Genomic DNA, 25,406 nt, shown 5'->3' on the forward strand with positions numbered 1-25,406 from the left:
AAAAATGTACATGTGATGGTACAAAACCCTACAGAATAATATAAAATACGCTTCACGCAGTTTCTCGTAAGTGGATATAAGTGATTTAAAATTATGAGATATGGTGTGAATATATTAAATTACCTATGCAAGAGAATAATGTTTACTTTTTAACGTTTCTGAAAATAAAAGGAAAATCCAGACTATGTTTATGTTTCTTTCTTTATTATGCCACATTTCCAGTTAACATTCCCAACAGAAGTTTCTCTTTCATTCAACAAGCGTATGAAGATAGTTAAAAATTTCTTAAGATGCTTAAATACTTCAATGGTATAATTTCTAGTTAAGAATCTATAATCATAAAACTATGAATAGAAAATTAACAACAAAATAAATTGTTTCATTTCTTTTGGTACGACATTGAGTGCCATCCTCGAAATTCATTACACTTGTGCGAAAAAGAATACACTACCATATCAAATTATTTTGCGAGTAACCAAACACACCCAAACAAGAAATTTAATTTCGTTACGAGTACGACACTTTATACTTCATGTAGCCTAAAAAACTATATAAATTAAATATACCTGAAACACGTTAGATGATTACGTCGAATTAATATATTTTGGTATTGTCCGTGGTTATAGTAGCATGCTTTTGACATTTCGTTAGCTAAAAAAATACTAATTCCAGCCCCACATATAAATTATTGCATGTTAGCTACATTGTTCTAAAATCAATACCACGTTGAATCACTTGCTCAAAATGGTTTATTCTTCTTATTATTTTTCAAAATGTGTACTATATGCTAGTAATAAAAAAAAGTTGAAAGAAAAATTGTAACGACCATCATGTTATACGAAGCCTTACCTTTCGTAAGACAAAAATGAAAACTGAAAAAATATTTATATTCAATCGCTTAATATGGATCACAAATGATTACCATTTCTTGGTAGATGGAGAGAAAATACTACCAGCTGGAGCAAGTATTTCCAACTTAAAAGTGCCTAAGGACTATAATTATATTCAAGAGTTTAGTGGCTGCCGGCATTATATTTGTGTCAAATTTGGGCTTATTCGTATCTTACGTATTTCTAAAAAAAATAGTATATAAATTCATGGTAGGGTTTATTTATGTCCGTTCAAGATGGTAAAATGAGTTACGATTGGGGGATGAATTAATCTGAATGTGACTTACTTTACGTTACATGACATTTAGACGGGCATATATATGATAAAAGATGTATTTCATTGTAAAAATAAATGGAAAATGTATTTTAAACATGATCAATTACGTAATAAATAAATTTAGTGCAAAATGATGTATATTAAGGAAACTAGAATAGCAAACGTATATACGATATTTAACGTGGTAAGGAAATAAAATTTTCAATGTGAACTTTGAGGTCGCTCAGCAGCACTGAGAAAAGCGTGTACGTCGACAGGTATTTTTATCGACGCTTGTCTCAATAGGTGAAGCAGAGAAGAATCCGTGAGGCGACTTCCATTGTGGTTTTTAATGAATTTCATCGTGGAGAACACACTTTCACATACCTTTTTGGCACCAAAGATTGATGTAATTTTCTGTATAAAGCACGCATCTTTCGAAATCGAATTCTGAAAGTAGTTTAAAGAAATCTGATCCTTTTCCTTGTCACTTTTCTAGAAATGGATCAGCTTGCAACTCGCATAATTCAAGTTGTACAATAGTTTTATCTCCCATTTTCACTCCACTGGCCTAAGTGTTTGTTGTAAAGATGTATATATCCGAGAAGATATCGTGTCTGAACAAATAAACAATACACATGATGATAGTATAATAAAACACATTACACAATATCAGTACAACGTTTAAGAAATATAAATATCATAAAAATTTGCTATACGAATTGTAAACAATATCGCCATGACCAAATAATTAAGTTATAGCGACGATTTTCCTTTAAGAAAAACACAATTTGACCGCCAGGATGGCCGAGTGGTTAAGGCGCCAGACTTAAGATCTGGTCTTCGTAAGAAGACGTGGGTTCGAACCCCACTCTTGGCATTACATTTACAATTTTAATCCCTTTTCTTAAAATAAGTATATCGAGCAAAAATTAAAAATGTACATGTGATGGTACAAAACCCTACAGAATAAAATAAAATACGCTTCACGCAGTTTCTCGTAAGTGGATATGAGTGATTTAAAATTATGAGATATGGTGTGAATATGTTAAATTACCTATGCAAGAGAATAATGTTTACTTTTTAACGTTTCTAAAAATAAAAGTAAAATCCAGACTATGTTTATGTTTCTTTCCTTATTATGCCACATTTCTAGTTAACATTCCCAACAGAAGTTTCTCTTTCATTCAACAAGCGTATGAAGTTAGTTAAAAATTTCTTAAGATGCTTAAATACTTCAATGGTATAATTTCTAGTTAAGAATCTATAATCATAAAACTATGAATAGAAAATTAACAACAAAATAAATTGTTTCATTTCTTTTGGTACGACATTGAGTGCCATCCTCGAAATTCTTTACTCTTGTGCAAAAAAGAATACACTACCATATCAAATTATTTTGCGAGTAACCAAACACACCCAAACAAAAAATTTAATTTCGTTACGAGTACGACACTTTATACTTCATGTAGCCTAAAAAATTATATAAATTAAATATACCTGAAACACGTTAGATGATTACGTTGAATTAATATATTTTGGTATTGTCCGTGGTTATAGTAGCATGCTTTTGACATTTCGTTAGCTAAAAAATACTAATTCGAGCCCCACCTATAAGTTATTCCATGTTAGCTACATTGTTCTAAAATCAATACCACGTTGAATCACTTGCTCAAAATGTTTTATTCTTCTTATTATTTTTCAAAATGTGTACTATATGCTAGTAATAAAAAAAAAGTTGAAAGAAAAATTGTAACGACCATCATGTTGTACGAAGCCTTACCTTTCGTAAGACAAAAATGAAAATTGAAAAATATTTATATTCAATCTCTTAATATGGATCACAAAAGATTACCATTTCTTGGTAGATGGAGAGAAAATACTACCAGCTGGAGCAAGTATTTCCAACTTAAGAGTGCCCAAGGACTATAATTATATTCACGAGTTTAGTGGCTGCACACATTATATTTTTGTCAAATTTGGGCTTATTCGTATCTTACGTAATTCTAAAAAAAAGAGTATATAAATTCATGGTAGGGTTAATTTATGTCCGTTCAAGATGGTAAAATGAGTTACGATTGGGGTAGGAATTAATCTGAATGTGACTTACTTTACGTTACATGATATTTAGACGGGCATATTTGTGAAAAAAGATGTATTTCATTGTAAAAATAAATGGAAAATGTATTTTAAACATGATCAATTACGTAATAAATAAATTTAGTGCAAAATGATGTATATTAAGGAAACTAGAATAGCAAACGTATATACGATATTTAACGTGGTAAGGACATAAAATTTTCAATGTGAACTTTGAGGTCGCTCAGCAGCACTGAGCAAAGCGTGTACGTCGACAGGGATTTCTGTCGACGCTTGTCTCAGGAGGTGAAGCAGAGAAGCATCCGTGAGGCGACTTCCATTGTGGTTTTTAATGAATTTCATCGTGGAGAACACACTTTCACATACCTTTTTGGCACCAAAGATTGATGTAATTTTCTGTATAAAGCACGCATCTTTCGAAATCGAATTCTGAAAGTAGTTTAAAGAAATCTGATCCTTTTCCTTGTCACTTTTCTAGAAATGGATCAGCTTGCAACTCGCATAATTCAAGTTGTACATTAGTTTTATCTCCCATTTTCACTCCACTGGCCTAAGTGTTTGTTGTAAAGATGTATATATCCTAGATGATATCGTGTCTGAACAAATAAACAATACACATGATGATAGTATAATAAAACACATTACACAATATCAGTACAACGTCTAAGGAATATAAATATCATAAAAATTTGCTATACGAATTGTAAACAATATCGCCATGACCAAATAATAAAGTTATAGCGACGATTTTCCTTTTAGAAAAACGCCATATCACCGCCAGGATGACCGAGTGGTTAAGGCGCCAGACTTAAGATCTGGTCTTCGTAAGAAGACGTTGGTTAGAACCCCACTCCTGGCATTACATTTACAATTTTATTCCTTTTTCTTAAAATAATTATATCGAGCAAAAATTAAAAATGTACATGTGATGGTACAAAACCCTACAGAATAATATAAAATACGCTTCACGCAGTTTCTCGTAAGTGGATATAAGTGATTTAAAATTATGAGATATGGTGTGAATATATTAAATTACCTATGCAAGAGAATAATGTTTACTTTTTAACGTTTCTGAAAATAAAAGGAAAATCCAGACTATGTTTATGTTTCTTTCTTTATTATGCCACATTTCCAGTTAACATTCCCAACAGAAGTTTCTCTTTCATTCAACAAGCGTATGAAGATAGTTAAAAATTTCTTAAGATGCTTAAATACTTCAATGGTATAATTTCTAGTTAAGAATCTATAATCATAAAACTATGAATAGAAAATTAACAACAAAATAAATTGTTTCATTTCTTTTGGTACGACATTGAGTGCCATCCTCGAAATTCTTTACACTTGTGTGAAGAAGAATACACTACCATATCAAATTATTTTGCGAGTAACCAAACACACCCAAACAAGAAATTTAATTTCGTTACGAGTACAACACTTTATACTTCATGTAGCCTAAAAAATTATATAAATTAAATATACCTGAAACACGTTAGATGATTACGTTGAATTAATATATTTTGGAAGTGTCCGTGGTTATAGTAGAATGCTTTTGACATTTCCTTAGCTAAAAAATACTAATTCGAGCCCCACCTATAAGTTATTCCATCTTAGCTACATTCTTTTAAAGTTAATACCACGTTGAATCACTTGCTCAAAATGTTTTATTTTTCTTATTATTTTTCAAAATGTGTACTATATGCTAGTAATAAAAAAAAAGTTGAAAGAAAAATTGTAACGACCATCATGTTGTACGAAGCCTTACCTTTCGTAAGACAAAATGAAAACTGAAAAAATATTTATATTCAATCTCTTAATATGGATCACAAATGATTACCATTTCTTGGTAGATGGAGAGAAAATACTACCAGCTGGAGCAAGTATTTCCAACTTAAGAGTGCCCAAGGACTATAATTATATTCACGAGTTTAGTGGCTGCCGGCATTATATTTTTGTCAAATTTGGGCTTATTCGTATCTTACGTAATTCTAAAAAAAATAGTATATAAATTCATGGTAGGGTTAATTTATGTCCGTTCAAGATGGTAAAATGAGTTACGATTGGGGAGGAATTAATCTGAATGTGACTTACTTTACGTTACATGACATTTAGACGGGCATATTTGTGATAAAAGATGTATTTCATTGTAAAATAAATGGAAAATGTATTTTAAACATGATCAATTACGTAATAAATAAATTTAGTGCAAAATGATGTATATTAAGGAAACTAGAATAGCAAACGTATATACGATATTTAACGTGGTAAGGACATAAAATTTTCAATGTGAACTTTGAGGTCGCTCAGCAGCACTGAGCAAAGCGTGTACGTCGACAGGTATTTTTGTCGACGCTTGTCTCAGGAGGTGAAGCAGAGAAGAATCCGTGAGGCGACTTCCATTGTGGTTTTTAATGAATTTCATCGTGGAGAACACACTTTCACATACCTTTTTGGCACCAAAGATTGATGTAATTTTCTGTATAAAGCACGCATCTTTCGAAATCGAATTCTGAAAGTAGTTTAAAGAAATCTGATCCTTTTCCTTGTCACTTTTCTAGAAATGGATCAGCTTGCAACTCGCATAATTCAAGTTGAACATTAGTTTTATCTCCCATTTTCACTCCACTGGCCTAAGTGTTTGTTGTAAAGATGTATATATCCTAGATGATATCGTGTCTGAACAAATAAACAATACACATGATGATAGTATAATAAAACACGTTCCACAATATCAGTACAACGTCTAAGGAATATAAATATTATAAAAATTTGCTGTACGAATTGTAAACAATATCGCCATGACCAAATAATAAAGTTATAGCGACGATTTTCCTTTTAGAAAAACGCCATATCACCGCCAGGATGACCGAGTGGTTAAGGCGCCAGACTTAAGATCTGGTCTTCGTAAGAAGACGTTGGTTAGAACCCCACTCCTGGCATTACATTTACAATTTTATTCCTTTTTCTTAAAATAATTATATCGAGCAAAAATTAAAAATGTACATGTGATGGTACAAAACCCTACAGAATAATATAAAATACGCTTCACGCAGTTTCTCGTAAGTGGATATAAGTGATTTAAAATTATGAGATATGGTGTGAATATATTAAATTACCTATGCAAGAGAATAATGTTTACTTTTTAACGTTTCTAAAAATAAAAGGAAAATCCAGACTATGTTTATGTTTCTTTCCTTATTATGCCACATTTCTAGTTAACATTCTCAAAAGAAGTTTCTCTTTCATTCAGCAAGCGTATAGAGTTAGTTAAAAATTTCTTAAGATGCTTAAATACTTCAATGCTATAATTTCTAGTTAAGAATCTATAATCATAAAACTATGAATAGAAAATTAACAACAAAATAAATTGTTTCATTTCTTTTGGTACGACATTGAGTGCCATCCTCGAAATTCTTTACTCTTGTGCAAAAAAGAATACACTACCATATCAAATTATTTTGCGAGTAACCAAACACACCCAAACAAGAAATTTAATTTCGTTACGAGTACGACACTTTATACTTCATGTAGCCTAAAAAATTATATAAATTAAATATACCTGAAACACGTTAGATGATTACGTCGAATTAGTATATTTTGGTATTGTCCGTGGTTATAGTAGCATGCTTTTGACATTTCGTTAGCTAAAAAATACTAATTCTAGCCCCACCTATAAATTATTACATGTTAGTTACATTGGTCTAAAATCAATACCACGTTGAATCACTTGATCAAAATGGTTTATTCTTCTTATTATTTTTCAAAATGTGTACTATATGCTAGTAATAAAAAAAAGTTGAAAGAAAAATTGTAACGACCATCATGTTGTACGAAGCCTTACCTTTCGTAAGACAAAAATGAAAACTGAAAAAATATTTATATTCAATCTCTTAATATGGATCACAAATGATTACCATTTCTTGGTAGATGGAGAGAAAATACTACCAGCTGGAGCAAGTATTTCCAACTTAAGAGTGCCCAAGGACTATAATTATATTCACGAGTTTAGTGGCAGGCGGCATTATATTTTTGTCAAATTTGGGCTTATTCGTATCTTACGTAATTCTAAAAAAAAAAAAAGTATATAAATTCATGGTAGGGTTAATTTATGTCCGTTCAAGATGGTAAAATGAGTTACGATTGGGGGAGGAATTAATCTGAATGTGACTTACTTTACGTTACATGACATTTAGACGGGCATTTTTGTGAAAAAAGATGTATTTCATTGTAAAAATAAATGGAAAATGTATTTTAAACATGATCAATTACGTAATAAATAAATTTAGTGCAAAATGATGTATATTAAGGAAACTAGAATAGCAAACGTATATACGATATTTAACGTGGTAAGGACATAAAATTTTCAATGTGAACTTTGAGGTCGCTCAGCAGCACTGAGCAAAGCGTGTACGTCGACAGGGATTTCTGTCGACGCTTGTCTCAGGAGGTGAAGCAGAGAAGAATCCGTGAGGCGAATTCCATTGTGGTTTTTAATGAATTTCATCGTGGAGAACACACTTTCATATACCTTTTTGGCACCAATGATTGATGTAAATTTCTGTATAAAGCACGCATCTTTCGAAATCTAATTCTGAAAGTAGTTAAAAGAAATCTTATCCTTTTCCTTGTCACTTTTCTAGAAATGGATCAGCTTGCATCTGGCATAATTCAAGTTGAACATTAGTTTTATCTCCCATTTTCACTCCACTGGCCTAAGTGTTTGTTGTAAAGATGTATATATCCTAGATGATATCGTGTCTGAACAAATAAACAATACACATGATGATAGTATAATAAAACACATTACACGATATCAGTACAATGTTTAAGCAATATAAATATCATAAACATTTGCTATACGAATTGTAAACAATATCGCCATGACCAAATAATAAAGTTATAGCGACGATTTTCCTTTTAGAAAAACGCCATATCACCGCCAGGATGACCGAGTGGTTAAGGCGCCAGACTTAAGATCTGGTCTTCGTAAGAAGACGTGGGTTCGAACCCCACTCCTGGCATTACATGTACAATTTTAATTCCTTTTCTTAAAATAATTATATCGAGCAAAAATTAAAAATGTACATGTGATGGTACAAAACCCTACAGAATAATATAAAATACGCTTCACGCAGTTTCTCGTAAGTGGATATAAGTGATTTAAAATTATGAGATATGGTGTGAATATATTAAATTACCTATGCAAGAGAATAATGTTTACTTTTTAACGTTTCTGAAAATAAAAGGAAAATCCAGACTATGTTTATGTTTCTTTCTTTATTATGCCACATTTCCAGTTAACATTCCCAACAGAAGTTTCTCTTTCATTCAACAAGCGTATGAAGATAGTTAAAAATTTCTTAAGATGCTTAAATACTTCAATGGTATAATTTCTAGTTAAGAATCTATAATCATAAAACTATGAATAGAAAATTAACAACAAAATAAATTGTTTCATTTCTTTTGGTACGACATTGAGTGCCATCCTCGAAATTCTTTACTCTTGTGCAAAAAAGAATACACTACCATATCAAATTATTTTGCGAGTAACCAAACACACCCAAAGAAGAAATTTAATTTCGTTACGAGTACGACACTTTATACTTCATGTAGCCTAAAAAATTATATAAATTAAATATACCTGAAACACGTTAGATGATTACGTCGAATTAGTATATTTTGGTATTGTCCGTGGTTATAGTAGCATGCTTTTGACATTTCGTTAGCTAAAAAATACTAATTCTAGCCCCACCTATAAATTATTACATGTTAGTTACATTGTTCTAAAATCAATACCACGTTGAATCACTTGATCAAAATGTTTTATTCTTCTTATTATTTTTCAAAATGTGTACTATATGCTAGTAATAAAAAAAAAGTTGAAAGAAAAATTGTAACGACCATCATGTTGTACGAAGCCTTACCTTTCGTAAGACAAAAATGAAAACTGAAAAATATTTATATTCAATCTCTTAATATGGATCACAAATGATTACCATTTCTTGGTAGATGGAGAGAAAATACTACCAGCTGGAGCAAGTATTTCCAACTTAAGAGTGCCCAAGGACTATAATTATATTCACGAGTTTAGTGGCTGCACACATTATATTTTTGTCAAATTTGGGCTTATTCGTATCTTACGTAATTCTAAAAAAAAAGAGTATATAAATTCATGGTAGGGTTAATTTATGTCCGTTCAAGATGGTAAAAGGAGTTACGATTGGGGGAGGAATTAATCTGAATGTGACTTACTTTACGTTACATGATATTTAGACGGGCATATTTGTGAAAAAGATGTATTTCATTGTAAAATAAATGGAAAATGTATTTTAAACATGATCAATTACGTAATAAATAAATTTAGTGCAAAATGATGTATATTAAGGAAACTAGAATAGCAAACGTATATACGATATTTAACGTGGTAAGGACATAAAATTTTCAATGTGAACTTTGAGGTCGCTCAGCAGCACTGAGCAAAGCGTGTACGTCGACAGGGATTTCTGTCGACGCTTATCTCAGTAGGTGAAGCAGAGAAGAATCCGTGAGGCGACTTCCATTGTGGTTTTTAATGAATTTCATCGTGGAGGACACACTTTCATATACCTTATTGGCACCAAAGATTGATGTAATTTTCTGTATAAAGCACGCATCTTTCGAAATCGAATTCTGAAAGAAGTTTAAAGAAATCTGATCCTTTTCCTTGTCACTTTTCTAGAAATGGATCAGCTTGCATCTGGCATAATTCAAGTTGAACATTAGTTTTGTCTCCCATTTTCACTCCACTGGCCTAAGTGTTTGTTGTAAAGATGTATATATCCTAGATGATATCGTGTCTGAACAAATAAACAATACACATGATGATAGTATAATAAAACACATTACACGATATCAGTACAATGTTTAAGCAATATAAATATCATAAACATTTGCTATACGAATTGTAAACAATATCGCCATGACCAAATAATAAAGTTATAGCGACGATTTTCCTTTAAGAAAAACGCCATCTCACCGCCAGGATGGCTGAGTGGTTAAGGCGCCAGACTTAAGATCTGGTCTTCGTAAGAAGACGTGGGTTGGAACCCCACTCCTGGCATTACATTTACAATTTTAATCCCTTTTCTTAAAATAATTATATCGAGCAAAAATTAAAAATGTACATGTGATGGTACAAAACCCTACGGAATAAAATAAAATACGCTTCTCGCAGTTTGTCTTAAGTGGATATGAGTGATTTAAAATTATGAGATATGATGTGAATATATTAAACTTCCTATACAAGAGAATAATGTTTACTTTATAACGTTTCTGAAAATAAAAGAAAAATCCAGACTATGTTTATTTTTCTTTTCTTATTATGCCACCTTTCTAGTTAACATTCTCAAAAGAAGTTTCTCTTTCATTCAGCAAGCGTATAGAGTTAGTTAAAATTTCTTAAGATGCTTAAATACTTCAATGGTATAATTTCTAGTTAAGAATCTATAATCATAAAACTATGAATAGAAAATTAACAACAAAATAAATTGTTTCATTTCTTTTGGTACGACATTGAGTGCCATCCTCGAAATTCTTTACTCTTGTGCAAAAAAGAATACACTACCATATCAAATTATTTTGCCAGTAACCAAACACACCCAAACAAGAAATTTAATTTCGTTACGAGTACGACACTTTATACTTCATGTAGCCTAAAAAATTATATAAATTAAATATACCTGAAACACGTTAGATGATTACGTCGAATTAGTATATTTTGGTATTGTCCGTGGTTATAGTAGCATGCTTTTGACATTTCGTTAGCTAAAAATACTAATTCTAGCCCCACCTATAAATTATTACATGTTAGTTACATTGTTCTAAAATCAATACCACGTTGAATCACTTGATCAAAATGGTTTATTCTTCTTATTATTTTTCAAAATGTGTACTATATGCTAGTAATAAAAAAAAAGTTGAAAGAAAAATTGTAACGACCATCATGTTGTACGAAGCCTTACCTTTCGTAAGACAAAATGAAAACTGAAAAATATTTATATTCAATCTCTTAATATGGATCACAAAAGATTACCATTTCTTGGTAGATGGAGAGAAAATACTACCAGCTGGAGCAAGTATTTCCAACTTAAGAGTGCCCAAGGACTATAATTATATTCACGAGTTTAGTGGCTGCACACATTATATTTTTGTCAAATTTGGGCTTATTCGTATCTTACGTAATTCTAAAAAAAAAGTATATAAATTCATGGTAGGGTTAATTTATGTCCGTTCAAGATGGTAAAATGAGTTACGATTGGGGGAGGAATTAATCTGAATGTGACTTACTTTACGTTACATGACATTTAGACGGGCATTTTTGTGAAAAAAGATGTATTTCATTGTAAAAATAAATGGAAAATGTATTTTAAACATGATCAATTACGTAATAAATAAATTTAGTGCAAAATGATGTATATTAAGGAAACTAGAATAGCAAACGTATATACGATATTTAACGTGGTAAGGACATAAAATTTTCAATGTGAACTTTGAGGTCGCTCAGCAGCACTGAGCAAAGCGTGTACGTCGACAGGGATTTCTGTCGACGCTTGTCTCAGGAGGTGAAGCAGAGAAGCATCCGTGAGGCGACTTCCATTGTGGTTTTAATGAATTTCATCGTGGAGGACACACTTTCACATACCTTATTGGCACCAAAGATTGATGTAATTTTCTGTATAAAGCACGCATCTTTCGAAATCGAATTCTGAAAGAAGTTTAAAGAAATCTGATCCTTTTCCTTGTCACTTTTCTAGAAATGGATCAGCTTGCATCTGGCATAATTCAAGTTGAACATTAGTTTTATCTCCCATTTTCACTCCACTGGCCTAAGTGTTTGTTGTAAAGATGTATATATCCTAGATGATATCGTGTCTGAACAAATAAACAATACACATGATGATAGTATAATAAAACACATTACACGATATCAGTACAACGTTTAAGCAATATAAATATCATAAACATTTGCTATACGAATTGTAAACAATATCGCCATGACCAAATAATAAAGTTATAGCGACGATTTTCCTTTAAGAAAAACGACATCACACCGCCAGGATGGCCGAGTGGTTAAGGCGCCAGACTTAAGATCTGGTCTTCGTAAGAAGACGTGGGTTCGAACCCCACTCCTGGCATTACATTTACAATTTTAATCCCTTTTCTTAAAATAATTATATCGAGCAAAAATTAAAAATGTACATGTGATGGTACAAAACCCTACGGAATAAAATAAAATACGCTTCTCGCAGTTTCTCGTAAGTGGATATGAGTGATTTAAAATTATGAGATATGGTGTGAATATATTAAATTACCTATGCAAGATAATAATGTTTACTTTTAACGTTTCTGAAAATAAAAGGAAACTCCAGACGATGTTTATGTTTCTTTCCTTATTATGCCACATTTCTAGTTAACATTCTCAAAAGAAGTTTCTCTTTCATTCAGCAAGCGTATAGAGTTAGTTAAAAATTTCTTAAGATGCTTAAATACTTCAATGGTATAATTTCTAGTTAAGAATCTATAATCATAAAACTATGAATAGAAAATTAACAACAAAATAAATTGTTTCATTTCTTTTGGTACGACATTGAGTGCCATCCTCGAAATTCTTTACTCTTGTGCAAAAAAGAATACACTACCATATCAAATTATTTTGCCAGTAACCAAACACACCCAAACAAGAAATTTAATTTCGTTACGAGTACGACACTTTATACTTCATGTAGCCTAAAAAATTATATAAATTAAATATACCTGAAACACGTTAGATGATTACGTCGAATTAGTATATTTTGGTATTGTCCGTGGTTATAGTAGCATGCTTTTGACATTTCGTTAGCTAAAAAATACTAATTCTAGCCCCACCTATAAATTATTACATGTTAGTTACATTGTTCTAAAATCAATACCACGTTGAATCACTTGATCAAAATGGTTTATTCTTCTTATTATTTTTCAAAATGTGTACTATATGCTAGTAATAAATAAAAGTTGAAAGAAAAATTGTAACGACCATCATGTTGTACGAAGCCTTACCTTTCGTAAGACAAAAATGAAAACTGAAAAATATTTATATTCAATCTCTTAATATGGATCACAAAAGATTACCATTTCTTGGTAGATGGAGAGAAAATACTACCAGCTGGAGCAAGTATTTCCAACTTAAGAGTGCCCAAGGACTATAATTATATTCACGAGTTCAGTGGCTGCACACATTATATTTTTGTCAAATTTGGGCTTATTCGTATCTTACGTAATTCTAAAAAAAAGAGTATATAAATTCATGGTAGGGTTAATTTATGTCCGTTCAAGATGGTAAAATGAGTTACGATTGGGGGAGGAATTAATCTGAATGTGACTTACTTTACGTTACATGATATTTAGACGGGCATATTTGTGAAAAAAGATGTATTTCATTGTAAAAATAAATGGAAAATGTATTTTAAACATGATCAATTACGTAATAAATAAATTTAGTGCAAAATGATGTATATTAAGGAAACTAGAATAGCAAACGTATATACGATATTTAACGTGGTAAGGACATAAAATTTTCAATGTGAACTTTGAGGTCGCTCAGCAGCACTGAGCAAAGCGTGTACGTCGACAGGGAATTCTGTCGACGCTAGTCTCAGGAGGTGAGCAGAGAAGAATCCGTGAGGCGACTTCCATTGTGGTTTTTAATGAATTTCATCGTGGAGGACACACTTTCATATACCTTATTGGCACCAAAGATTGATGTAATTTTCTGTATAAAGCACGCATCTTTCGAAATCGAATTCTGAAAGAAGTTTAAAGAAATCTGCTCCTTTTCCTTGTCACTTTTCTAGAAATGGATCAGCTTGCATCTGGCATAATTCAAGTTGAACATTAGTTTTATCTCCCATTTTCACTCTCCACTGGCCTAAGTGTTTGTTGTAAAGATGTATATATCCTAGATGATATCGTGTCTGAACAAATAAACAATACACATGATGATAGTATAATAAAACACATTACACGATATCAGTACAACGTTTAAGCAATATAAATATCATAAACATTTGCTATACGAATTGTAAACAATATCGCCATGACCAAATAATAAAGTTATAGCGACGATTTTCCTTTAAGAAAAACGACATCACACCGCCAGGATGGCCGAGTGGTTAAGGCGCCAGACTTAAGATCTGGTCTTCGTAAGAAGACGTGGGTTCGAACCCCACTCCTGGCATTACATTTACAATTTTAATCCCTTTTCTTAAAATAATTATATCGAGCAAAAATTAAAAATGTACATGTGATGGTACAAAACCCTACGGAATAAAATAAAATACGCTTCTCGCAGTTTCTCGTAAGTGGATATGAGTGATTTAAAATTATGAGATATGGTGTGAATATATTAAATTACCTATGCAAGATAATAATGTTTACTTTATAACGTTTCTGAAAATAAAAGGAAACTCCAGACGATGTTTATGTTTCTTTCCTTATTATGCCACATTTCTAGTTAACATTCTCAAAAGAAGTTTCTCTTTCATTCAGCAAGCGTATAGAGTTAGTTAAACAATTTCTTAAGATGCTTAAATACTTCAATGGTATAATTTCTAGTTAAGAATCTATAATCATAAAACTATGAATAGAAAATTAACAACAAAATAAATTGTTTCATTTCTTTTGGTACGACATTGAGTGCCATCCTCGAAATTCTTTACTCTTGTGCAAAAAAGAATACACTACCATATCAAATTATTTTGCCAGTAACCAAACACACCCAAACAAGAAATTTAATTTCGTTACGAGTACGACACTTTATACTTCATGTAGCCTAAAAAATTATATAAATTAAATATACCTGAAACACGTTAGATGATTACGTCGAATTAGTATATTTTGGTATTGTCCGTGGTTATAGTAGCATGCTTTTGACATTTCGTTAGCTAAAAAATACTAATTCTAGCCCCACCTATAAATTATTACATGTTAGTTACATTGTTCTAAAATCAATACCACGTTGAATCACTTGATCAAAATGGTTTATTCTTCTTATTATTTTTCAAAATGTGTACTATATGCTAGTAATAAATAAAAGTTGAAAGAAAAATTGTAACGACCATCATGTTGTACGAAGCCTTACCTTTCGTAAGACAAAAATGAAAACTGAAAAATATTTATATTCAATCTCTTAATATGGATCACAAAAGATTACCATTTCTTGGTAGATGGAGAGAAAATACTACCAGCTGGAGCAAGTATTTCCAACTTAAGAGTGCCCAAGGACTATAATTATATTCACGAGTTTAGTGGCTGCACACATTATATTTTTGTCAAATTTGGGCTTATTCGTATCTTACGTAATTCTAAAAAAAAAGTATATAAATTCATGGTAGGGTTAATTTATGTCCGTTCAAGATGGTAAAATGAGTTACGATTGGGGGGAGGAATTAATCTGAATGTGACTTACTTTACGTTACATGACATTTAGACGGGCATATTTGTGAAAAAAGATGTATTTCCTTGTAAAAATAAATGGAAAATGTATTTTAAACATGATCAATTACGTAATAAATAAATTTAGTGCAAAATGATGTATATTAAGGAAACTAGAATAGCAAACGTATATACGATATTTAACGTGGTAAGGACATAAAATTTTCAATGTGAACTTTGAGGTCGCTCAGCAGCACTTAGCAAAGCGTGTACGTCGACAGGGAATTCTGTCGACGCTAGTCTCAGGAGGTGAGCAGAGAAGAATCCGTGAAGCGACTTCCATTGTGGTTTTTTAATGAATTTCATCGTGGAGGACACACTTTCATATACCTTATTGGCACCAAAGATTGATGTAATTTTCTGTATAAAGCACGCATCTTTCGAAATCGAATTCTGAAAGAAGTTTAAAGAAATCTGCTCCTTTTCCTTGTCACTTTTCTAGAAATGGATCAGCTTGCATCTGGCATAATTCAAGTTGAACATTAGTTTTATCTCCCATTTTCACTCCACTGGCCTAAGTGTTTGTTGTAAAGATGTATATATCCTAGATGATATCGTGTCTGAACAAATAAACAATACACATGATGATAGTATAATAAAACACATTACACGATATCAGTACAACGTTTAAGCAATATAAATATCATAAACATTTGCTATACGAATTGTAAACAATATCGCCATGACCAAATAATAAAGTTATAGCGACGATTTTCCTTTAAGAAAAACGACATCACACCGCCAGGATGGCCGAGTGGTTAAGGCGCCAGACTTAAGATCTGGTCTTCGTAAGAAGACGTGGGTTCGAACCCCACTCCTGGCATTACATTTACAATTTTAATCCCTTTTCTTAAAATAATTATATCGAGCAAAATTAAAATGTACATGTGATGGTACAAAACCCTACGGAATAAAATAAAATACGCTTCTCGCAGTTTCTCGTAAGTGGATATGAGTGATTTAAAATTATGAGATATGGTGTGAATATATTAAATTACCTATGCAAGATAATAATGTTTACTTTTAACGTTTCTGAAAATAAAAGGAAACTCCAGACGATGTTTATGTTTCTTTCCTTATTATGCCACATTTCTAGTTAACATTCTCAAAAGAAGTTTCTCTTTCATTCAGCAAGCGTATGGAGTTAGTTAAAAATTTCTTAACATCCTTAAATGCTTCAATAGTATAATTTCTAGTTAAGAATCTATAATCATAAAACTATGAGTAGAAAATTAACAACAAAATAAATTGTTTCATTTCTTTTGGTACGACATTGAGTGCCATCCTCGAAATTCTTTACTCTTGTGCAAAAAAGAATACACTACCATATCAAATTATTTTGCGAGTAACCAAACACACCCAAACAAGAAATTTAATTTCGTTACGAGTACGACACTTTATACTTCATGTAGCCTAAAAAATTATATAAATTAAATATACCTGAAACACGTTAGATGATTACGTCGAATTAGTATATTGTGGTATTGTCCGTGGTTATAGTAGCATGCTTTTGACATTTCGTTAGCTAAAAAATACTAATTCTAGCCCCACCTATAAATTATTACATGTTATTTACATTGTTCTAAAATCAATACCACGTTGAATCACTTGATCAAAATGGTTTATTCTTCTTATTATTTTTCAAAATGTGTACTATATGCTAGTAATAAATAAAAGTTGAAAGAAAAATTGTAACGACCATCATGTTGTACGAAGCCTTACCTTTCGTAAGACAAAAATGAAAACTGAAAAATATTTATATTCAATCTCTTAATATGGATCACAAAAGATTACCATTTCTTGGTAGATGGAGAGAAAATACTACCAGCTGGAGCAAGTATTTCCAACTTAAGAGTGCCCAAGGACTATAATTATATTCACGAGTTCAGTGGCTGCACACATTATATTTTTGTCAAATTTGGGCTTATTAGTATCTTACGTAATTCTAAAAAAAAGTATATAAATTCATGGTAGGGTTAATTTATGTCCGTTCAAGATGGTAAAATGAGTTACGATTGGGGGAGGAATTAATCTGAATGTGACTTACTTTACGTTACATGACATTTAGACGGGCATATTTGTGAAAAAAGATGTATTTCCTTGTAAAAATAAATGGAAAATGTATTTTAAACATGATCAATTACGTAATAAATAAATTTAGTGCAAAATGATGTATATTAAGGAAACTAGAATAGCAAACGTATATACGATATTTAACGTGGTAAGGACATAAAATTTTCAATGTGAACTTTGAGGTCGCTAAGCAGCACTGAGCAAAGCGTGTACGTCGACAGGGATTTCTGTCGACGCTAGTCTCAGGAGGTGAGCAGAGAAGAATCCGTGAAGCGACTTCCATTGTGGTTTTTTAATGAATTTCATCGTGGAGGACACACTTTCATATACCTTATTGGCACCAAAGATTGATGTAATTTTCTGTATAAAGCACGCATCTTTCGAAATCGAATTCTGAAAGAAGTTTAAAGAAATCTGCTCCTTTTCCTTGTCACTTTTCTAGAAATGGATCAGCTTGCATCTGGCATAATTCAAGTTGAACATTAGTTTTATCTCCCATTTTCACTCCACTGGCCTAAGTGTTTGTTGTAAAGATGTATATATCCTAGATGATATCGTGTCTGAACAAATAAACAATACACATGATGATAGTATAATAAAACACATTACACGATATCAGTACAACGTTTAAGCAATATAAATATCATAAACATTTGCTATACGAATTGTAAACAATATCGCCATGACCAAATAATAAAGTTATAGCGACGATTTTCCTTTAAGAAAAACGACATCACACCGCCAGGATGGCCGAGTGGTTAAGGCGCCAGACTTAAGATCTGGTCTTCGTAAGAAGACGTGGGTTCGAACCCCACTCCTGGCATTACATTTACAATTTTAATCCCTTTTCTTAAAATAATTATATCGAGCAAAAATTAAAATGTACATGTGATGGTACAAAACCCTACGGAATAAAATAAAATACGCTTCTCGCAGTTTCTCGTAAGTGGATATGAGTGATTTAAAATTATGAGATATGGTGTGAATATATTAAATTACCTATGCAAGATAATAATGTTTACTTTTTAACGTTTCTGAAAATAAAAGGAAACTCCAGACGATGTTTATGTTTCTTTCCTTATTATGCCACATTTCTAGTTAACATTCTCAAAAGAAGTTTCTCTTTCATTCAGCAAGCGTATAGAGTTAGTTAAAAATTTCTTAAGATGCTTAAATACTTCAATGGTATAATTTCTAGTTAAGAATCTATAATCATAAAACTATGAATAGAAAATTAACAACAAAATAAATTGTTTCATTTCTTTTGGTACGACATTGAGTGCCATCCTCGAAATTCTTTACTCTTGTGCAAAAAAGAATACACTACCATATCAAATTATTTTGCCAGTAACCAAACACACCCAAACAAGAAATTTAATTTCGATACCAGTACGACACTTTATACTTCATGTAGCCTAAAAAATTATATAAATTAAATATACCTGAAACACGTTAGATGATTACGTCGAATTAGTATATTGTGGTATTGTCCGTGGTTATAGTAGCATGCTTTTGACATTTCGTTAGCTAAAAAATACTAATTCTAGCCCCACCTATAAATTATTACATGTTAGTTACATTGTTCTAAAATCAATACCACGTTGAATCACTTGATCAAAATGGTTTATTCTTCTTATTATTTTTCAAAATGTGTACTATATGCTAGTAATAAATAAAAGTTGAAAGAAAAATTGTAACGACCATCATGTTGTACGAAGCCTTACCTTTCGTAAGACAAAAATGAAAACTGAAAAATATTTATATTCAATCTCTTAATATGGATCACAAAAGATTACCATTTCTTGGTAGATGGAGAGAAAATACTACCAGCTGGAGCAAGTATTTCCAACTTAAGAGTGCCCAAGGACTATAATTATATTCACTATTTTAGTGGCTGAACACATTATATTTTTGTCAAATTTGGGCTTATTAGTATCTTACGTAATTCTAAAAAAACAGTATATAAATCCATGGTGGGGTTAATTTATGTCCGTTCAAGATGGTAAAATGAGTTACGATTGGGGGAGGAATTAATCTGAATGTGACTTACTTTACGTTACATGATATCTAGACGGGCATATTTGTGAAAAAAAATGTATTTCATTGTAAAAATAAATGGAAAATGTATTTTAAACATGATCAATTACGTAATAAATAAATTTAGTGCAAAATGATGTATATTAAGGAAACTAGAATAGCAAACGTATATACGATATTTAACGTGGTAAGGACATAAAATTTTCAATGTGAACTTTGAGGTCGCTAAGCAGCACTGAGCAAAGCGTGTACGTCGACAGGGATTTCTGTCGACGCTAGTCTCAGGAGGTGAGCAGAGAAGAATCCGTGAAGCGACTTCCATTGTGGTTTTTTAATGAATTTCATCGTGGAGGACACACTTTCATATACCTTATTGGCACCAAAGATTGATGTAATTTTCTGTATAAAGCACGCATCTTTCGAAATCGAATTCTGAAAGAAGTTTAAAGAAATCTGCTCCTTTTCCTTGTCACTTTTCTAGAAATGGATCAGCTTGCATCTGGCATAATTCAAGTTGAACATTAGTTTTATCTCCCATTTTCACTCCACTGGCCTAAGTGTTTGTTGTAAAGATGTATATATCCTAGATGATATCGTGTCTGAACAAATAAACAATACACATGATGATAGTATAATAAAACACATTACACGATATCAGTACAACGTTTAAGCAATATAAATATCATAAACATTTGCTATACGAATTGTAAACAATATCGCCATGACCAAATAATAAAGTTATAGCGACGATTTTCCTTTAAGAAAAACGACATCACACCGCCAGGATGGCCGAGTGGTTAAGGCGCCAGACTTAAGATCTGGTCTTCGTAAGAAGACGTGGGTTCGAACCCCACTCCTGGCATTACATTTACAATTTTAATCCCTTTTCTTAAAATAATTATATCGAGCAAAAATTAAAAATGTACATGTGATGGTACAAAACCCTACGGAATAAAATAAAATACGCTTCTCGCAGTTTCTCGTAAGTGGATATGAGTGATTTAAAATTATGAGATATGGTGTGAATATATTAAATTACCTATGCAAGATAATAATGTTTACTTTTTAACGTTTCTGAAAATAAAAGGAAACTCCAGACGATGTTTATGTTTCTTTCCTTATTATGCCACATTTCTAGTTAACATTCTCAAAAGAAGTTTCTCTTTCATTCAGCAAGCGTATAGAGTTAGTTAAAATTTCTTAAGATGCTTAAATACTTCAATGGTATAATTTCTAGTTAAGAATCTATAATCATAAAACTATGAATAGAAAATTAACAACAAAATAAATTGTTTCATTTCTTTTGGTACGACATTGAGTGCCATCCTCGAAATTCTTTACTCTTGTGCAAAAAAGAATACACTACCATATCAAATTATTTTGCCAGTAACCAAACACACCCAAACAAGAAATTTAATTTCGATACCAGTACGACACTTTATACTTCATGTAGCCTAAAAAATTATATAAATTAATTATACCTGAAACACGTTAGATGATTACGTCGAATTAGTATATTGTGGTATTGTCCGTGGTTATAGTAGCATGCTTTTGACATTTCGTTAGCTAAAAAATACTAATTCTAGCCCCACCTATAAATTATTACATGTTAATTACATTGTTCTAAAATCAATACCACGTTGAATCACTTGATCAAAATGGTTTATTCTTCTTATTATTTTTCAAAATGTGTACTATATGCTAGTAATAAATAAAAGTTGAAAGAAAAATTGTAACGACCATCATGTTGTACGAAGCCTTACCTTTCGTAAGACAAAAATGAAAACTGAAAAATATTTATATTCAATCTCTTAATATGGATCACAAAAGATTACCATTTCTTGGTAGATGGAGAGAAAATACTACCAGCTGGAGCAAGTATTTCCAACTTAAGAGTGCCCAAGGACTATAATTATATTCACGAGTTTAGTGGCTGCACACATTATATTTTTGTCAAATTTGGGCTTATTCGTATCTTACGTAATTCTAAAAAAACAGTATATAAATCCATGGTGGGGTTAATTTATGTCCGTTCAAGATGGTAAAATGAGTTACGATTGGGGGAGGAATTAATCTGAATGTGACTTACTTTACGTTACATGATATTTAGACGGGCATATTTGTGAAAAAAGATGTATTTCATTGTAGAAATAAATGGAAAATGTATTTTAAACATGATCAATTACGTAATAAATAAATTTAGTGCAAAATGATGTATATTAAGGAAACTAGAATAGCAAACGTATATACGATATTTAACGTGGTAAGGACATAAAATTTTCAATGTGAACTTTGAGGTCGCTCAGCAGCACTTAGCAAAGCGTGTACGTCGACAGGGAATTCTGTCGACGCTAGTCTCAGGAGGTGAGCAGAGAAGAATCCGTGAAGCGACTTCCATTGTGGTTTTTTAATGAATTTCATCGTGGAGGACACACTTTCATATACCTTATTGGCACCAAAGATTGATGTAATTTTCTGTATAAAGCACGCATCTTTCGAAATCGAATTCTGAAAGAAGTTTAAAGAAATCTGCTCCTTTTCCTTGTCACTTTTCTAGAAATGGATCAGCTTGCATCTGGCATAATTCAAGTTGAAAATTAGTTTTGTCTCCCATTTTCACTCCACTGGCCTAAGTGTTTGTTGTAAAGATGTATATATCCTAGATGATATCGTGTCTGAACAAATAAACAATACACATGATGATAGTATAATAAAACACATTACACGATATCAGTACAACGTTTAAGCAATATAAATATCATAAACATTTGCTATACGAATTGTAAACAATATCGCCATGACCAAATAATAAAGTTATAGCGACGATTTTCCTTTAAGAAAAACGACATCACACCGCCAGGATGGCCGAGTGGTTAAGGCGCCAGACTTAAGATCTGGTCTTCGTAAGAAGACGTGGGTTCGAACCCCACTCCTGGCATTACATTTACAATTTTAATCCCTTTTCTTAAAATAATTATATCGAGCAAAAATTAAAAATGTACATGTGATGGTACAAAACCCTACGGAATAAAATAAAATACGCTTCTCGCAGTTTCTCGTAAGTGGATATGAGTGATTTAAAATTATGAGATATGGTGTGAATATATTAAATTACCTATGCAAGATAATAATGTTTACTTTTTAACGTTTCTGAAAATAAAAGGAAACTCCAGACGATGTTTATGTTTCTTTCCTTATTATGCCACATTTCTAGTTAACATTCTCAAAAGTAGTTTCTCTTTCATTCAGCAAGCGTATAGAGTTAGTTAAAAAATTTTTAAGATGCTTAAATACTTCAATGGTATAATTTCTAGTTAAGAATCTATAATCATAAAACTATGAATAGAAAATTAACAACAAAATAAATTGTTTCATTTCTTTTGGTACGACATTGAGTGCCATCCTCGAAATTCTTTACTCTTGTGCAAAAAAAGAATACACTACCATATCAAATTATTTTGCCAGTAACCAAACACACCCAAACAAGAAATTTAATTTCGATACCAGTACGACACTTTATACTTCATGTAGCCTAAAAAATTATATAAATTAAATATACCTGAAACACGTTAGATGATTACGTCGAATTAGTATATTGTGGTATTGTCCGTGGTTATAGTAGCATGCTTTTGACATTTCGTTAGCTAAAAAAATACTAATTCTAGCCCCACCTATAAATTATTACATGTTAGTTACATTGTTCTAAAATCAATACCACGTTGAATCACTTGATCAAAATGGTTTATTCTTCTTATTATTTTTCAAAATGTGTACTATATGCTAGTAATAAATAAAAGTTGAAAGAAAAATTGTAACGACCATCATGTTGTACGAAGCCTTACCTTTCGTAAGACAAAAATGAAAACTGAAAAATATTTATATTCAATCTCTTAATATGGATCACAAAAGATTACCATTTCTTGGTAGATGGAGAGAAAATACTACCAGCTGGAGCAAGTATTTCCAACTTAAGAGTGCCCAAGGACTATAATTATATTCACGAGTTCAGTGGCTGCACACATTATATTTTTGTCAAATTTGGGCTTATTAGTATCTTACGTAATTCTAAAAAAACAGTATATAAATCCATGGTGGGGTTAATTTATGTCCGTTCAAGATGGTAAAATGAGTTACGATTGGGGGAGGAATTAATCTGAATGTGACTTACTTTACGTTACATGATATTTAGACGGGCATATTTGTGAAAAAAGATGTATTTCATTGTAAAAATAAATGGAAAATGTATTTTAAACATGATCAATTACGTAATAAATAAATTTAGTGCAAAATGATGTATATTAAGGAAACTAGAATAGCAAACGTATATACGATATTTAACGTGGTAAGGACATAAAATTTTCAATGTGAACTTTGAGGTCGCTCAGCAGCACTTAGCAAAGCGTGTACGTCGACAGGGAATTCTGTCGACGCTAGTCTCAGGAGGTGAGCAGAGAAGAATCCGTGAAGCGACTTCCATTGTGGTTTTTTTAATGAATTTCATCGTGGAGGACACACTTTCATATACCTTATTGGCACCAAAGATTGATGTAATTTTCTGTATAAAGCACGCATCTTTCGAAATCGAATTCTGAAAGAAGTTTAAAGAAATCTGCTCCTTTTCCTTGTCACTTTTCTAGAAATGGATCAGCTTGCATCTGGCATAATTCAAGTTGAAAATTAGTTTTGTCTCCCATTTTCACTCCACTGGCCTAAGTGTTTGTTGTAAAGATGTATATATCCTAGATGATATCGTGTCTGAACAAATAAACAATACACATGATGATAGTATAATAAAACACATTACACGATATCAGTACAACGTTTAAGCAATATAAATATCATAAACATTTGCTATACGAATTGTAAACAATATCGCCATGACCAAATAATAAAGTTATAGCGACGATTTTCCTTTAAGAAAAACGACATCACACCGCCAGGATGGCCGAGTGGTTAAGGCGCCAGACTTAAGATCTGGTCTTCGTAAGAAGACGTGGGTTCGAACCCCACTCCTGGCATTACATTTACAATTTTAATCCCTTTTCTTAAAATAATTATATCGAGCAAAAATTAAAAATGTACATGTGATGTTACAAAACCCTGCGGAATAAAATAAAATACGCTTCTCGCAGTTTCTCGTAAGTGGATATGAGTGATTTAAAATTATGAGATATGGTGTGAATATATTAAATTACCTATGCAAGATAATAATGTTTACTTTTTAACGTTTCTGAAAATAAAAGGAAACTCCAGACGATGTTTATGTTTCTTTCCTTATTATGCCACATTTCTAGTTAACATTCTCAAAAGTAGTTTCTCTTTCATTCAGCAAGCGTATAGAGTTAGTTAAAAATTTCTTAAGATGCTTAAATACTTCAATGGTATAATTTCTAGTTAAGAATCTATAATCATAAAACTATGAATAGAAAATTAACAACAAAATAAATTGTTTCATTTCTTTTGGTACGACATTGAGTGCCATCCTCGAAATTCTTTACTCTTGTGCAAAAAAGAATACACTACCATATCAAATTATTTTGCCAGTA

General features: G+C 31.6%; 12 non-coding genes across 12 annotated transcripts; all 12 read left to right on the forward strand.

Annotated features, from left to right (window-relative positions):
- The first annotated feature begins 1,943 nt into the window (after positions 1–1,943).
- Positions 1,944–2,026, forward strand: TRNAL-UAA (transfer RNA leucine (anticodon UAA)). Its single transcript has one exon. It is a non-coding gene; the product is annotated as a tRNA-Leu (tRNA).
- Positions 2,027–4,022: 1,996 nt separating this feature from the next.
- On the forward strand, positions 4,023–4,105 carry TRNAL-UAA (transfer RNA leucine (anticodon UAA)). Its single transcript has one exon. It is a non-coding gene; the product is annotated as a tRNA-Leu (tRNA).
- Positions 4,106–6,099: 1,994 nt separating this feature from the next.
- TRNAL-UAA (transfer RNA leucine (anticodon UAA)) lies at positions 6,100–6,182 on the forward strand. The gene has a single exon. It is a non-coding gene; the product is annotated as a tRNA-Leu (tRNA).
- Positions 6,183–8,181: 1,999 nt separating this feature from the next.
- TRNAL-UAA (transfer RNA leucine (anticodon UAA)) lies at positions 8,182–8,264 on the forward strand. Its single transcript has one exon. It is a non-coding gene; the product is annotated as a tRNA-Leu (tRNA).
- Positions 8,265–10,259: 1,995 nt separating this feature from the next.
- On the forward strand, positions 10,260–10,342 carry TRNAL-UAA (transfer RNA leucine (anticodon UAA)). The gene has a single exon. It is a non-coding gene; the product is annotated as a tRNA-Leu (tRNA).
- A 1,991-nt stretch (positions 10,343–12,333) lies between these two features.
- On the forward strand, positions 12,334–12,416 carry TRNAL-UAA (transfer RNA leucine (anticodon UAA)). Its single transcript has one exon. It is a non-coding gene; the product is annotated as a tRNA-Leu (tRNA).
- A 1,995-nt stretch (positions 12,417–14,411) lies between these two features.
- On the forward strand, positions 14,412–14,494 carry TRNAL-UAA (transfer RNA leucine (anticodon UAA)). The gene has a single exon. It is a non-coding gene; the product is annotated as a tRNA-Leu (tRNA).
- Positions 14,495–16,490: 1,996 nt separating this feature from the next.
- On the forward strand, positions 16,491–16,573 carry TRNAL-UAA (transfer RNA leucine (anticodon UAA)). The gene has a single exon. It is a non-coding gene; the product is annotated as a tRNA-Leu (tRNA).
- Positions 16,574–18,563: 1,990 nt separating this feature from the next.
- On the forward strand, positions 18,564–18,646 carry TRNAL-UAA (transfer RNA leucine (anticodon UAA)). Its single transcript has one exon. It is a non-coding gene; the product is annotated as a tRNA-Leu (tRNA).
- A 1,993-nt stretch (positions 18,647–20,639) lies between these two features.
- Positions 20,640–20,722, forward strand: TRNAL-UAA (transfer RNA leucine (anticodon UAA)). Its single transcript has one exon. It is a non-coding gene; the product is annotated as a tRNA-Leu (tRNA).
- A 1,993-nt stretch (positions 20,723–22,715) lies between these two features.
- Positions 22,716–22,798, forward strand: TRNAL-UAA (transfer RNA leucine (anticodon UAA)). Its single transcript has one exon. It is a non-coding gene; the product is annotated as a tRNA-Leu (tRNA).
- A 1,997-nt stretch (positions 22,799–24,795) lies between these two features.
- On the forward strand, positions 24,796–24,878 carry TRNAL-UAA (transfer RNA leucine (anticodon UAA)). The gene has a single exon. It is a non-coding gene; the product is annotated as a tRNA-Leu (tRNA).
- The last annotated feature ends 528 nt before the right edge of the window (positions 24,879–25,406 follow it).

The sequence above is a fragment of the Tachypleus tridentatus genome, chromosome 1 (assembly GCF_004210375.1).
Source record: "Tachypleus tridentatus isolate NWPU-2018 chromosome 1, ASM421037v1, whole genome shotgun sequence".
Taxonomy (NCBI): domain Eukaryota; kingdom Metazoa; phylum Arthropoda; class Merostomata; order Xiphosura; family Limulidae; genus Tachypleus; species Tachypleus tridentatus.